The sequence below is a fragment of the Schistocerca gregaria genome, chromosome 8 (genome assembly GCF_023897955.1).
Source record: "Schistocerca gregaria isolate iqSchGreg1 chromosome 8, iqSchGreg1.2, whole genome shotgun sequence".
Lineage (NCBI taxonomy): Eukaryota > Metazoa > Arthropoda > Insecta > Orthoptera > Acrididae > Schistocerca > Schistocerca gregaria.
In genome coordinates this window covers 342,514,627-342,527,747 of record NC_064927.1, presented here as the reverse complement: position 1 = coordinate 342,527,747, position 13,121 = coordinate 342,514,627, and positions in this window count along the sequence as shown.

Sequence of the window (13,121 nt, the reverse complement as noted above, 5' to 3'; positions counted from 1 at the left end):
GGATACACCTAAACTTCCATATGTCGTTAACACTTTTCTACAACTTGTACGCGTACATACGTTATGTATATTCCAGTACAAGGGAGGCATTTTACTTGAATGTCACTTGCCTGGATAGGCGGATAAATACGATATTGCAGTGCCTGCGTTATTCCGAATTACGCTACAATATCGTATTGCACTGCCTGAGAGAAGTCAGGAACCAACACGGATTTTACACTGAAAAGTCAAAGAAACTGGTACACTTGCCTAATATCGCGTAGAGCCCCCTGTGACTACGCAGAAGTGCCGCAACACGACGTGGCACGGACTTGACTAATATCTGAAGTAGTATTGGAGGCAATTGACACCATGAATGCTGCAGGGCTGTTCATAAATCCGTAAGGGTACGAGGGCGTGGAGATCTCTTCTAAATACCACGTTGCAAGGCATCCCAGATATGTTAAATAATGTTCACGACTGAGGAGTTTTGTGGCCAGAGGAAGTATTTAAACTCAGAAGAGTGTTCCTGGAGCCAGTTTGTAGCAGTTGTTCAAATGTGTGTATGAAATCTTATGGGAATTAACTGCTAAGGTCATCAGTCCCTAAGCTTACACACTACTTAACCTAAATTATCCTAAGGACAAACACACACACACACACACACACACACACACACACACACACACACACGCACGCACACACACACACACACACACACACACACACACACACACACACACACACACACACATGCCCGAGGGAGGACTCGAACCCCGCGCTGGACCAGCAGCACACTGTAGCAATTCTGGACGGGTGGGACGTCGCATTGTCCTGACGTAATTGCCCAAGTGCGTGAGAACGCAGGTGATCATACAGGATGATTATGTACATGTGTAAGTAGGATGTTTAGGTTTTTTTATTGGTAACGCCAACGCCACGTAGCGCTCTGTAAGAAAATCACTGGCTGTGCAGTCTGTGGCTGGTTTGCATTGTTGTCTGCCATTATAGTGTTGGGCAGCGGCAGCTGGATGCTAACAGCGCGTAGCGGTGCGCAGTTGGAGGTGAGCCGCCGGCAGTGCGGAGAGAGATGGCGGAGTTTTGTAATTTATAAGAATGGATGTCATGAACTGATGTATATATATTATGACTATTAAGGTAAATACATTGTTTGTTCTCTATTAAAATCTTTCATTCGCTAACTATGCCTATCAGTAGTTAGTGCCTTCCGTAGTTTGAATCTTTTATTTAGCTGGCAGTAGTGGCGCTCGCTGTATTGCAGTAGTTCGAGTAACGAAGATTTTTGGTGAGGTAAGTGATTTGTGAAAGGTATAGGTTAATGTTAGTTAGGTCCATTCTTTTGTAGGGATTATTGAAAGTCAGATTGCGTTGCGCTAAAAATATTGTGTGTCAGTTTAAGCACAGTTATGTATAAATTGTTCTAAGGGGACGTTTCACATGTCACCTTTCAGTGCCGTATCTAGACATACGGGGGTTCCATACCACTTGAACTGCACACGCTGCATACCATTAGAGAGTCTCCACCAGTTTGAACAGTCCGCTGCTGACATGCAGGGTGCATGAGGTTGTCTCCCTTGCACGTCCATCCGCTCGATAGTATTTGAAACAAGACTCGTCCAACCGGGCAACATGTATGCAGTCAACAGTTCAATGGCGGTGTTGACGGACCCTGTCGAGGCGTAAAGGTTTCTGTCGTGCAGTCATCAAGGGTAGACTAGTTGGCCTTCGGCTCCGAAAGCCCATATCGATGATATTTCGTTGAGTGGTTTGTACGCTGACATTTGTTGATGGCCCATCATTGAAATCTGCAGCAATTTGCGGAAGGGTTGCACTTGTGTCAAGTTGAACGATTCTCTGCAGTCATCATTGGTCCCATTATTGCAAGATCTTTTTTCCGGCAGCAGTGATGTAGGAGATTAAATGTTTTACTGGATTCCTGATGTTCACAGTACACTCGTAAAATGGTCATACGGTAAAATCCCCACTACGTCGCTACCTCGGAGACGCTGTGTCTCATCGCTCGTGCGCCGACTATTACACCACCTTCAAACCCACTTAATGCTTGATACCTTGCCATTTAGGAGCAGTAATTTATCTAACAACTGCACCAGGCAGTTGTCTTACGAGGCGTTGCCGACCGCAGCGCCGTATTCTGCCTGTTTACATTCCTCTGTATTTAAATACGCATATCTATACCAGTTTCTTTGCCGCTTCAGTGTAATTATTGACTTTGGGATAGTAAGAAATTTTAACTCTCCCTCGTAGGCCAGCGACATATATTTGCGAGTGTGACAGCACGCGACTCTGCGGAAGGTCTGGAGAACATATGAAAGGTACAGCTCAACTAATTTAACGATCTCACAATAAATAAAAAACCATTAGGTAATAAATAAATATAAAGTGAATAAGAATGCAATTTCAGTGCGGATGACCTAATGTGAAACGATTCTGCCCCGAAACGACAGAAAAACCCTTTTAATGTTGTCTTATACTCATATGCTTTTAGAATATTTTCTGCCACCAGACCAGTCAAAACGATCTAGTAGTTGGCGTACATTAGCGGACCACTCCGTGGAAATGCTCTGGATTTCAGCTTCGTGCGCACCCCTAAGCGATACATTACAGTAACACAATAGAGCGTGGTACCAGCGGCCATCCAATCAGCGCTCAATGCCCGATGGCGTGCTGCTCAATCCACTTTACCGGTAGTAAGCGACAAGGTCACAGGGGTGCCAACCCTACGGCCGCAACTGCCTGGCGCTCTGCCACTCGGCTTGTCAGAAGCCGTCGGGTGGTCCCGTTTGGCGCCGACGGACAGATGAAGAGCGCTAACGGCGATCGGCCTAATGACTGCTCTCGCTGGGCTCCCTTCTAGCGTCCAGTCGCCATTGATGGCAACGGCCGAACTGGCCCAGTAATCGCGCCCGTTCGTGCCCGCAATTCTCGTTAATCTCCGATTCCGGGTCGTTACGCCAGCCGCCCTGACGCAACTTGCGGGTCCGTGTACGTCGTTTAATTTTATTTGACGTGGTGATTCCTACCGCTGACACTGCCTTTAAATTTACTATTTCTCGGCAAATGGAAACGTTAAACCGCTAGTGGAGAGTTTTAAAATCCTCCACGGAGGCGTTTAACGTTTTAATCATTCGTGGCCAGCCATCAATTTATAGTGGGCCTCACTATAAATTCCAGGACAATCACTTGATTTCGTCTACAAGCTTTTCGATGCAGTAGCCTGCACAATTCACTACTGTCCAAAGAACGATTCCAGAGCAAAAAAATACTACCATTAGATCTAAAATTCGGGTAGTAAAGCCTGAACTCGACTTGGTTTCGTCAATGATACTACCCTAAATAAGAGGTGTCTACTGGTGACTGCGTAAAGATGGTGGAATGGGAATCGGATATCAGCACTACTTTTGTTTCCAACGCAGCTGAGTTAATCTGCCTGGTGGGCCGTACCATTAATTGTGAAATATGTAAATCAATAATGATCAGTCGCTAGTCCATTACCGACCCTGTGCAGTTATTGTTTATTTATATGAGTTTGCTGGCCAGCGGAAATGTTTAGACTCAGAAGAGTGTTGCTGGACCAACTCTGTAGCAATTATGAATGTGTGGGGTGTCACATTGTCCTGTTGAAATTGCCCGTCAGGATGCACAATGGACATGAAGTAATGACGGTGATTAGACAAGTGTAATGTGCTGCGAATACATAAAAAGATACATTCCTTATCATTTAGCTACAATATAGCAGGCCGGCAACTGGAAGCAGTTAATTCCATAAGTTGTCTGGGAGTAGACTTTAGGAGTGATTTAAAATGGAATGATCATACAAAATTGATCGTCGATAAATAAGATGCCATATTGAGATTCATTGGAAGAATCCTAAGGAAATGCAATCCGAAAACAAAGGAAGTAGCTCGGAACAGGCATTCGTTGAAGTTTCGAGAACACACCTTCACCTAGGAGTCGAGCAGTATATTGCTCCCTCCTACGTATATCTCGCGAAGAGACCATGAGGATAAAATCAGAGAGATTAGAGCCCACACAGAGGCATACCGACAATCTCTCTTTCCACGAACATTACGAGACTGGAATAGAAGGGAGAACCGATAGCGGTACTCAAAGTACCCTCCGACACACACCGTCAGGTGGCTTGCGGAGTATGGATGTAGATGTAGGTGCTTACGTTCGTGTCACCTGTCAGAGTGGTATCAAGACGTATTGGGGGTCCCATATCACTCCAACTGCGCTCGCCCTACACCATTACAGACGCTTCATCAGCTTGAACAGTCTCCTGCTGACATGTATGGTCCATAGATTCATGCGATTTTCTTCATACCCGTACACGTCCATCCGCTAGATACAACGTAAATATAGACTCGTACGACCAGGCAACATGTTTCCAGTCATCAACTGTCCAATGTCGGTGTTGACGGGCCCAGGCGAGGCGTAAAGCTTTGTGTAGTGCAGTCATCAAGGGTACACGAGTGGACCTTCCGCTCCGAAAGCCCACACCGATAATGTTTCGTTGAATGGTTCGCACGCTGACACTTGTTGATGGCCAGCATTAAGAACAGCTGAGGGTATTGGCAAAGCGGTGGGGCGTCAAAGGGTTGTAGTAAGATAACGCGGCTGAATCCAACCTTCGCTTCATTTTTACCGGTATCAGTCGCTTAAAGGTCTGTAGTTTACTAGGTTCGGAAAGTATTTGTTTCTTAATAGATTATCATTGGTACCAAATGGACAGGTCTATTTGTAAGACCGCTACCTTGCAATCCGTTAATAAGAAATGTACAGTGGAGAGGGAAAGTTTACCGTTGCTAGGCAAGATGTCCTTCAAGTAAATATTCAGGGTCTGCCTTGGCCGTGAGAGTAGTTAGTTCATACCTAGGGGTCTGTCTTCCAGTGTTCTTCTGGGTTGTGATTTTATAGTCAAGACTCAGTGTGTTTTCGATTACGCTGGAAAAAAATTCCCTCTAAGTTTCGGACGGAGGAGAAGTATACATTGCGCGAGTGTAAGCGAGTCAGTACTATTAATTCAGCGAAGGCATCAGAAAAAATTCCATTTAAACTATATTAAGCCACAGGAAGACCACAAAATGTTAAATTTGTGGTATCAGTTCTCTGAGGTTTTGACAGACTTGTTTGGTGTCAGTAACAGGATCAAATATGATATTCAGTTAACGTATCAGGTGCAAGTATGACAGTCGCTTAATCTCTATCATCACCCAAGGTGCGGGAGATGAAGCACATTATCTATCAGTTCTTAGGGGATGGAATTATTAAATCGTTCCCGTCACCTTATGCGGCTCCAAATAGTTTAGTTCTTAAAGGAGAAGGGAAGGGATACCGACCGGTAGTACATTATTGGCCTTAGAGCCACAGGGTCCTACTATAATCAGTTCCGTTACCAGATCTCCAAAACTGCTTTACATGGTTTGCGGGACTCAGTTATTCCATAGTACTAGATCTGAATTAGGTTTATCACCAAATACCATCAAACAAAGAATCTAAGTTCGTAACATGCTTCTATACTGTTTGGAATGAACTAGAATTTACCGCAGTCCCATATGCCTTGGCAACGGACGCTGCTATCCTAATTCATTTACTGGAGTCCATCTTTGAAGATTTAAACCTTCAGTGCGCTCATAAATATTTGGACGACATATTCGTTTACACTTAGACTTTTTCTGAGTCCCTTAATCACTTACAGCAGGTTTTGTATTGCCTAAGGGAGGCCAGTCTCTTGGTAAAGCATAGTAATATACATTTAGAATGAAATTTCTTTCTGGGGGAAATTGATTTTGGCCCAAGGAATTAAATCAATGAAGAGCGAATTATATCCGTAGACAACTATCCAAAAGACAAAAAGTGAATATCTCGATTTATCGTGGTGATTAACTTTTTTCACAAATTGATCCACAGGTTTGCACAGCTGGCTGCACTGTTGCATCAACGCCGTAAAAAGGTAATACCTTCGACTGGTCTGAGAGCGAACATGCAACTTTTAATGCATTAAATCTGACTTTAAGTAATACATCGGTCAAAGAGATCGCAGATTTTGAGAAGGAATTTGTTCTTGAAAAGATCGTATTCCGTTTCTGTTGTTACTGCGGTTCTATTTCTGGAACAAAAGGATAAAAGTTGGTCTATTGGTTACACCTCTAGACCCCTGTAGTTCATGAAATGAAGTATTCCGTCGAAATGGAGTATCTAGCGCTATTATTTGGGTTAGAAAAGTTTCGCTACTATCTCGAACATTAATGTTTTAGAGTGGAGACCAATGACCAGCTTCTCCGATGGGCATAGGGTAGGCCTTGGAAAACCGGGAGGATGTCCCGTTGGGCAGTCAGTACATCTACGTCTAAATCTTCCGTGAGCATATAAAAGACTTTGATAATCAAATGGCATACGCCTAAAATAATATGTTCGAGACTGAGCAAACTGTCGCCAAGGCACTGGAAACCAGAGGATAGATTTTATCGAGTGTTGCAATACTAAGGGAGATCCCCTCCTTGTACACAAATTTACCGGCAAAACAGTATGAAGTTGAGATCTTATGGGTTATTATAGGGGAGTTGACGGAAGTGAGGGAAGTCGATTCTCTAGGTGCGTTAGAAGATTCATGTTCTATTCTACCCATAAGAGGCCAAATATTTGTTTACCAAAACAGCTTGTACGGCCAGTCCTTCAGTATTTCCATATGTCATTGTGGGGGGCTCACTTAGAGCTCAAATGGTTCAAATGGCTCTGAGCATTATGAGACTTAACTTCTGGGGTCACCAGTCCGCTAGAACTTAGAACTACTTAAACCTAACTAACCTAAGGACCTCACACACATCCATGCCCGAGGCAGGATTCGAACCTGCGACCGTAGCGATCTCGCGATTCCAGACTGTAGCGCCTAGAACCGCTCGACCACTCCGGCCGGTTATCACTTAGGGACTTTACAAAGCTATACACATTGAATTCATACGTGGCAAAGGAAGTGTCTCGATGCTGGGAATGTAAGGTGGGAAAAGCCAAATTCGAATGCCCATGCCGGCTGGAGTGGCCGAGCGGTTCTAGGCGCTTCAGTCTGGAGCCGCGCGACCGCTACGTTCGCAGGTTCGAATCCTGCCTCGAGCATGGATGTGTGTGATGTCCTTACGTCAGTTAGGTTTAAGTAGTTGAAAGTTCTAGGGCAGTGATGACCTCAGCATTTAAGTTACATAGTGCCCAGAACCATCTGAACCATTTTTTTAATGCCCATAGACGTTTTTCAAATTAGGCGTGGGAACATAAAGCCATGGGAAACTTGTTCGTCGACTGTCTGAGGCCCCTTCCCCTGACCTGGAGCGGAAATAGATACGTTTTAATCATGGTAGACGCCTTTAGCAGTTTTCTCTCTTTGTTCCCTAGCAGGGGGATTACCACTGCTATTTTCCTGCTTGGACGACCGATAGTGCTGGTGGATGACAACGCTCCCAAGTTTAAACCTAGAATTTTTCGCGAAGCTTCGTTTTGGCAGTGTGATAGTCCACATCACCACCGTTCCCTGTTCCCTGTAACCCTCGTTTGCGGAGACATTCAACCGTAATATTTCTTGGCAAATCACAAACTACTTGGGATAGATGTAAGAGGTGGTTCACCTCTATCTTGAATTCTGTGGTCCATTGGAACACAACAGTATAACGACAGTGTTGATGTTCACCTATCCGCTCAATTGAACGTTAGCAAATTTGTGGAATAACAGTGACTCGCTGCGAAGGTAAACTGACTTAGAAATGGTTAAAAAGCTGGTCTTGAGCATTTTCACACCGGGGAGAGTTCTCAGGGCTGTACCGAGTGGGCAGTAGAGAAAGGACTGGGTGCCAAAAGGTAGACTTAAATTATCAAGCGCCGGCCGGAGTGACTTAGCGTTTCTAGGCGCTACAGTCTGGATCCGCGCGACCGCTACGGTCGCATGTTCGAATCCTGCCTTTGGCATGGATGTGTGTGATGTCCTTAGGTTAGTTAGGTTTAAGTAGTTCTATGTTCTATGGGACTGATGACCCCAGAAGTTAAGTCCCATAGTGCTCAGAGCCATTTGAACCACTATCAAGCATTTATTAGATCTAAGTAGTAATTACACTTTTCTAAATGTCTACGTCCGAGTGGACGAACTAAAAAAAATGAAATTAAAATCTTTCACAAGAACACCTACTTCCAGTCAGTCGAATATAAAAACAAAACAAAATATCATTCACAAGATCAAATTTACACGACAGTAATTACTGGCAAAATAACTGGTAAAGGCATCATTCTCTTTTTAGAATCGTAGAGTATTCATTAAAACTCCTTTAGTAATCTATGAGCGTTAAGCAATAAATTTTTAAGAGACAATGTACATATCTTGGAAGCAAGTAAATATTCAAAACATATGATACAATCAAAGGCAGTGACAATGGTTTAAACTATTACAAAACACGAAGTTCCGCCCAAGTAACATAGTTTCCTATGACCGAACACCGGTCAGTACAATCGAGCAACCTCAGCCCACTGTGGGACCAGTGTTGCTAACAGCCGTGGCTCCTCAGCCGGTGCCATCTGACGTCGTAACACTTCAAAGCCCAAACTGACATCGAATCATTTCAAAGCCGAACAGTTAATTGACCTCGAACCCCTTCCTACACCTCAATAAGTCAGACATTTCTTTACACAAATTGAAAAGAAACAATAATAAACATGTGGAAAGCAAAAGGCTTACAACTGATAGTCACTGCAAATCCCAAGCTACAAGGTAACTGCAATGGCAGTATTAATATTTCCTCATTCTCGATTTTACTCGTCATAGTAATCACATGACGGTGCTCGTGATCAGCTAGATACTCACCCCGTATTAGTAGTTTTAGGTAAACCTGTACATACATAACACACAGTATGAAATCAAACTCTTTGGGCGCTAGCAGGAGTCGTTTACACATTTCCGTGCCCTTATGCCAACAAGCAGAACAAGCTTTTACACTCATTGAACGTTTTCTCACACACAGCAGCATAAGCCGAATCAGACTAACAACTGTCGGCAATAGTGCGAAATTCGGAAAGGCTATGCCAAGATGAGAACAATAATTGGCTGCACAGAATAACATCATATACTGTCAATTACTCGATACCACCACATCCATTGGTGTTAAGATTCATAAAGTGAATAGTTTGTGGTCATCTAATACATCAGTAACCTAAGCCATCCAATACTGGACGTATATCAGCGCAGCAGAATTATTGGATGTGGGGGTGTTCAAGTCACTGTAGCAGATCAATGCTTTACTGGCTACGAAGATAGTATCCTATCACTTGCGTAATGAAACTCAATGCTCTTCAGTATACTCCGTCTCAGTTCATAACTTTAAGACATCACCAAATGTAAATCAAGCCGTCAATCCACGTCAGCACAAACGTAGTCCGGAACCCAAACCAGTGCTATTCGACAGACAATTACTTACTACCCAGCATTACTCTTGTACCGGTACATCACTGTGTTCCCCACCGACCTCCACCACTCCACTGCCTGGACATTCCTTCCCTTTACGAATCCTGGTGGTGCCATCAGTGTGAATCATGGAGCGGAGAATTCGCAGATGTGTCACCCACTGGCACGGAGCTACACGCTAAGGCAGCCACCCCGCTTCAGTGAAAGTCAGTTATTTAGTATCTTCATGCCCAAAATAAGTCTGTTTAAAAAAAATTCTGGTTATAAATCTTATGAACTCAAGTGTCCGGCATATGTGTAAACTTCCATTCTGTATACTGTAGGCAACTGGTACATTGTCAGTAGTCGCATTCGTAACTTGCAAGAGACACACACCACCTATACGGAACTGAGCTTATTTGGTAGGATGATTGGCTGCCCTTGTTGCAGAGCAACCGACTATGCATTAATCACGTACAGCTAATATTCCTGAGACATACTGGGTCTCCCCTTTATCTAAAATAATTTTATTGGCTGAAGCAATGGATAAAAATATGTACCAGTCCAGAGGCTCAACTTCTGCTGCGAAATGACGAGCATTACGCTCTCATTTAAGTATATGGCTGAAAGAGACAGCCTTCAAAAATGGTTCAAATGGCTGTAACCACTATAGGACTTAACATCTGAGGTCATCAGTCGCCTAGACTGAGAGCTACTTAAATCTAACTAACCTAAGGACATCACATACATTCATGCCCGAGGCAGTATTCGTACTTGGCACCAAAGTAGCAGCGCGGTTCCAAACTGAAGGGCCTAGAACCGCTCGACCACAGCGAGACGGCCTTTCAGCAATTGTGAAACGAATCCTGTCATCCAGGATAGTGTGCTGCAAAGAGCGCAGATTCGCCATGAGATGGGGAAAGTCCACAGGCGTCTATCGTGCTAAATGAGGCACGGTTGATCAGGCCTAAGTGCTGTAGTGTGTGAGTGAGACAGACGAGAACCTTGTCATAGGGAAATCCTGTAGGAGCTGTTTGTGACTAGGGAGGAGTACCAGTGTTAAAAATGGCGGATCTAAGATCGACCACAAAGGGAAACATCTATCAAAACTATTTTTTTCTGTAGTAATTCAGGGTATGAAGCCATAGTAATTTTAATCTAGTACCTTTCTTAAACTTTTATGGTGATCTCAATAAAACTTCAATATTGATCATATCTGTAATAGTGTAGGATTTTCTGTTAAAGTGAAATTAACGAGCTATGTAACAAAGAGCTGTATGCTAACATGTGAAAGCTTTGGTAGATCTTAACGAACGGCATTTCATATAGAAGCTCATCATTACAATGACAAATGCTGTAAATATCAACTCTGTAACTTTATTTGTTTAAAAGATGTAGAAAATTTAAATTAGCAGTATTTTCAGTTAAGCATCAGAGGATCATTGCCTCAACACAAAACACGTTGAACGATGACAGCACGATACCTTATTGATTAATTAGGTAACAGAATATTTTTTGTAAAGTTTAGTGCATATTAGTTACTTCTGTTTTTTATTTATTTATTAGAAAACACATTGGTGCAAGGCTACTGGCTGTGACATTCAGAGTTAAAACGGTAATTGTATTGGTTTTGTGTAAAAGAATTTATCGTTTATTATGCAACGGATACTATTGTTACTCTATTTAGAACGTGAAAGTGATCAAGCCTTTATTATTTGAATATTTTACAATGTAGAATAATCTGCAGCCAGTCAGATGGACAGCTTCAGGGAACGGAACTGCCCTAGTCAGTTGAGCGACGATGTTCGGCACGCGGGAGACGCGGCCGGAGACGGAGAGAGGGAGAGTGAGGGTGAAGACGCGAAAGTGGACAGTTCCGTTCTGGTCTAGACACCAAAGTGACAGTTCGGATTGGAGCGCGAAAGCGGAGGATCGGTCTTTAGGTGGCTACGACGTGAAACGACTTAGAAAATTTCGAGTTGTGTGGTATCGCGTAACTTAGTCCCCGAGCGGTGAACAGCCGAGCTCCTAGTGTGAACTGTAACATTGAGTGTAGATAACTAAATGAGGTGTAGTATAGGACTTGAATTCCACAGATTCGACAGGCAGTAGACCGCTCCATTCGCATCATCAACAGAACAGGCTCTGCTAACAGTATACTACACCATCCACATGGTTGGCAACGGGTTCTACACAACGCTGGTGGCTACTGTGAAGGACAGGAACAAGTGCAAACAAATAACTCTTTTGTATCTATTGTGAATAAATAGTTGCCACTATTTAAGTTCCAGCCCCCGTATATTTTGAATAATATTCTTTTTGAAGAGAAGAAATTTTTGAGCTAACACTGCAATGTTGCGCAGCCAGCAATGGTTAATGTCAGCTATTTAACTTGCTCGGAGCTGAGAGAAAGACCACCACACTTCACTTAGTCGTCCATTTGCATATTAACGGATTAAGCTTTTCAATTTTCGCAGAAATTCTCTGTTATCTTTGTACCATTTTTAAATTATTATTCGCCTGGTTAAGCGCAGTTTTGTTCAGACCAATGATGTATGTTAAGATCACGCGAAGTATTGGTCAGTCTTTTTGAATACACTTACATAAAAAAATGTTTTGCATCACCTCGGTTCCGAGAGTTCCGTAACCTTTACAGAAAATTGGAATGGAGATTAACATAAACATCATTTCCACTCATTTTATTGCTCATGAGAAACACTCATTACAGGTTGTACCACAATACAGTAAGACCTCGAGAGGTGGTGGTCCAGCTGACTGTACACACCGGTAACTCTAATACCCAGTAGCAAGTCCTCTTGCCTTTATGGAAGCCTGTATTCGTCGTGGCGCAGTATCCTAAGGTTCATCAGGTTGATCCAGATTGTCCCACGGCTATTCGACGTCGATCCCTCAGAGTGGTTGGTGGGTCACATCGTTCATAAACACCCTTTTTCATTCTATCCCAGGCTTGTGCGATAGGGTTGATGTCAGCAGAACATGCTGGCCACTCTAGTCGAGCGATGACGTTATCCTGAAGGAGGCCACCCACAAGATGTGTACGACGGGTGTGCGAATTGTTGTCCATGAAGACGAATGCCTCACCAATACGCTGCCGATATGGTTGCGCTATCGATCGGAGGATGGCATTCACGAATCGTTCAGCCGTTACGGCGCTTTCCATGACCACCAGCGTACGTCGGCCCACATCATGCCACCCCAAAACCACCTTGCTGGACAGTGTCAGTGTATGACAGGCGTTAAGTCTGACCGGGTTGCTTCCAAACACGTCTTCCACAATTGTATGGTCGAAGGCACATGCGACTCTTATCGGTAAAGAGAACGTGCTACCATTCCTAAGCGGTCCATTCGGCGTGTTGTTGGGACCACCTGTTCAAATGGCTCTGAGCACTATGGGACTTAACATCCGAGGTCAGCAGTGCCCTAGAACTTAGAACTACTTAAACCTGACTAACCTAAGGACATCACACACATCCATGTCCGAGGCAGGATTCGAACCTGTGACCTTAGCAGTCTCGCGGTTCCAGACTGAAGCGCCTAGAACCGCACGGCCACAGCGGTCAGCGGACCACCTGTACCGCGCTGCATGGTGTCGTGGTTGCAAAGGTGGACCTTGCCATGGACGTCGCGAGCGGAGTACTGCAACGTGGCAGCTACTGCGAACAGT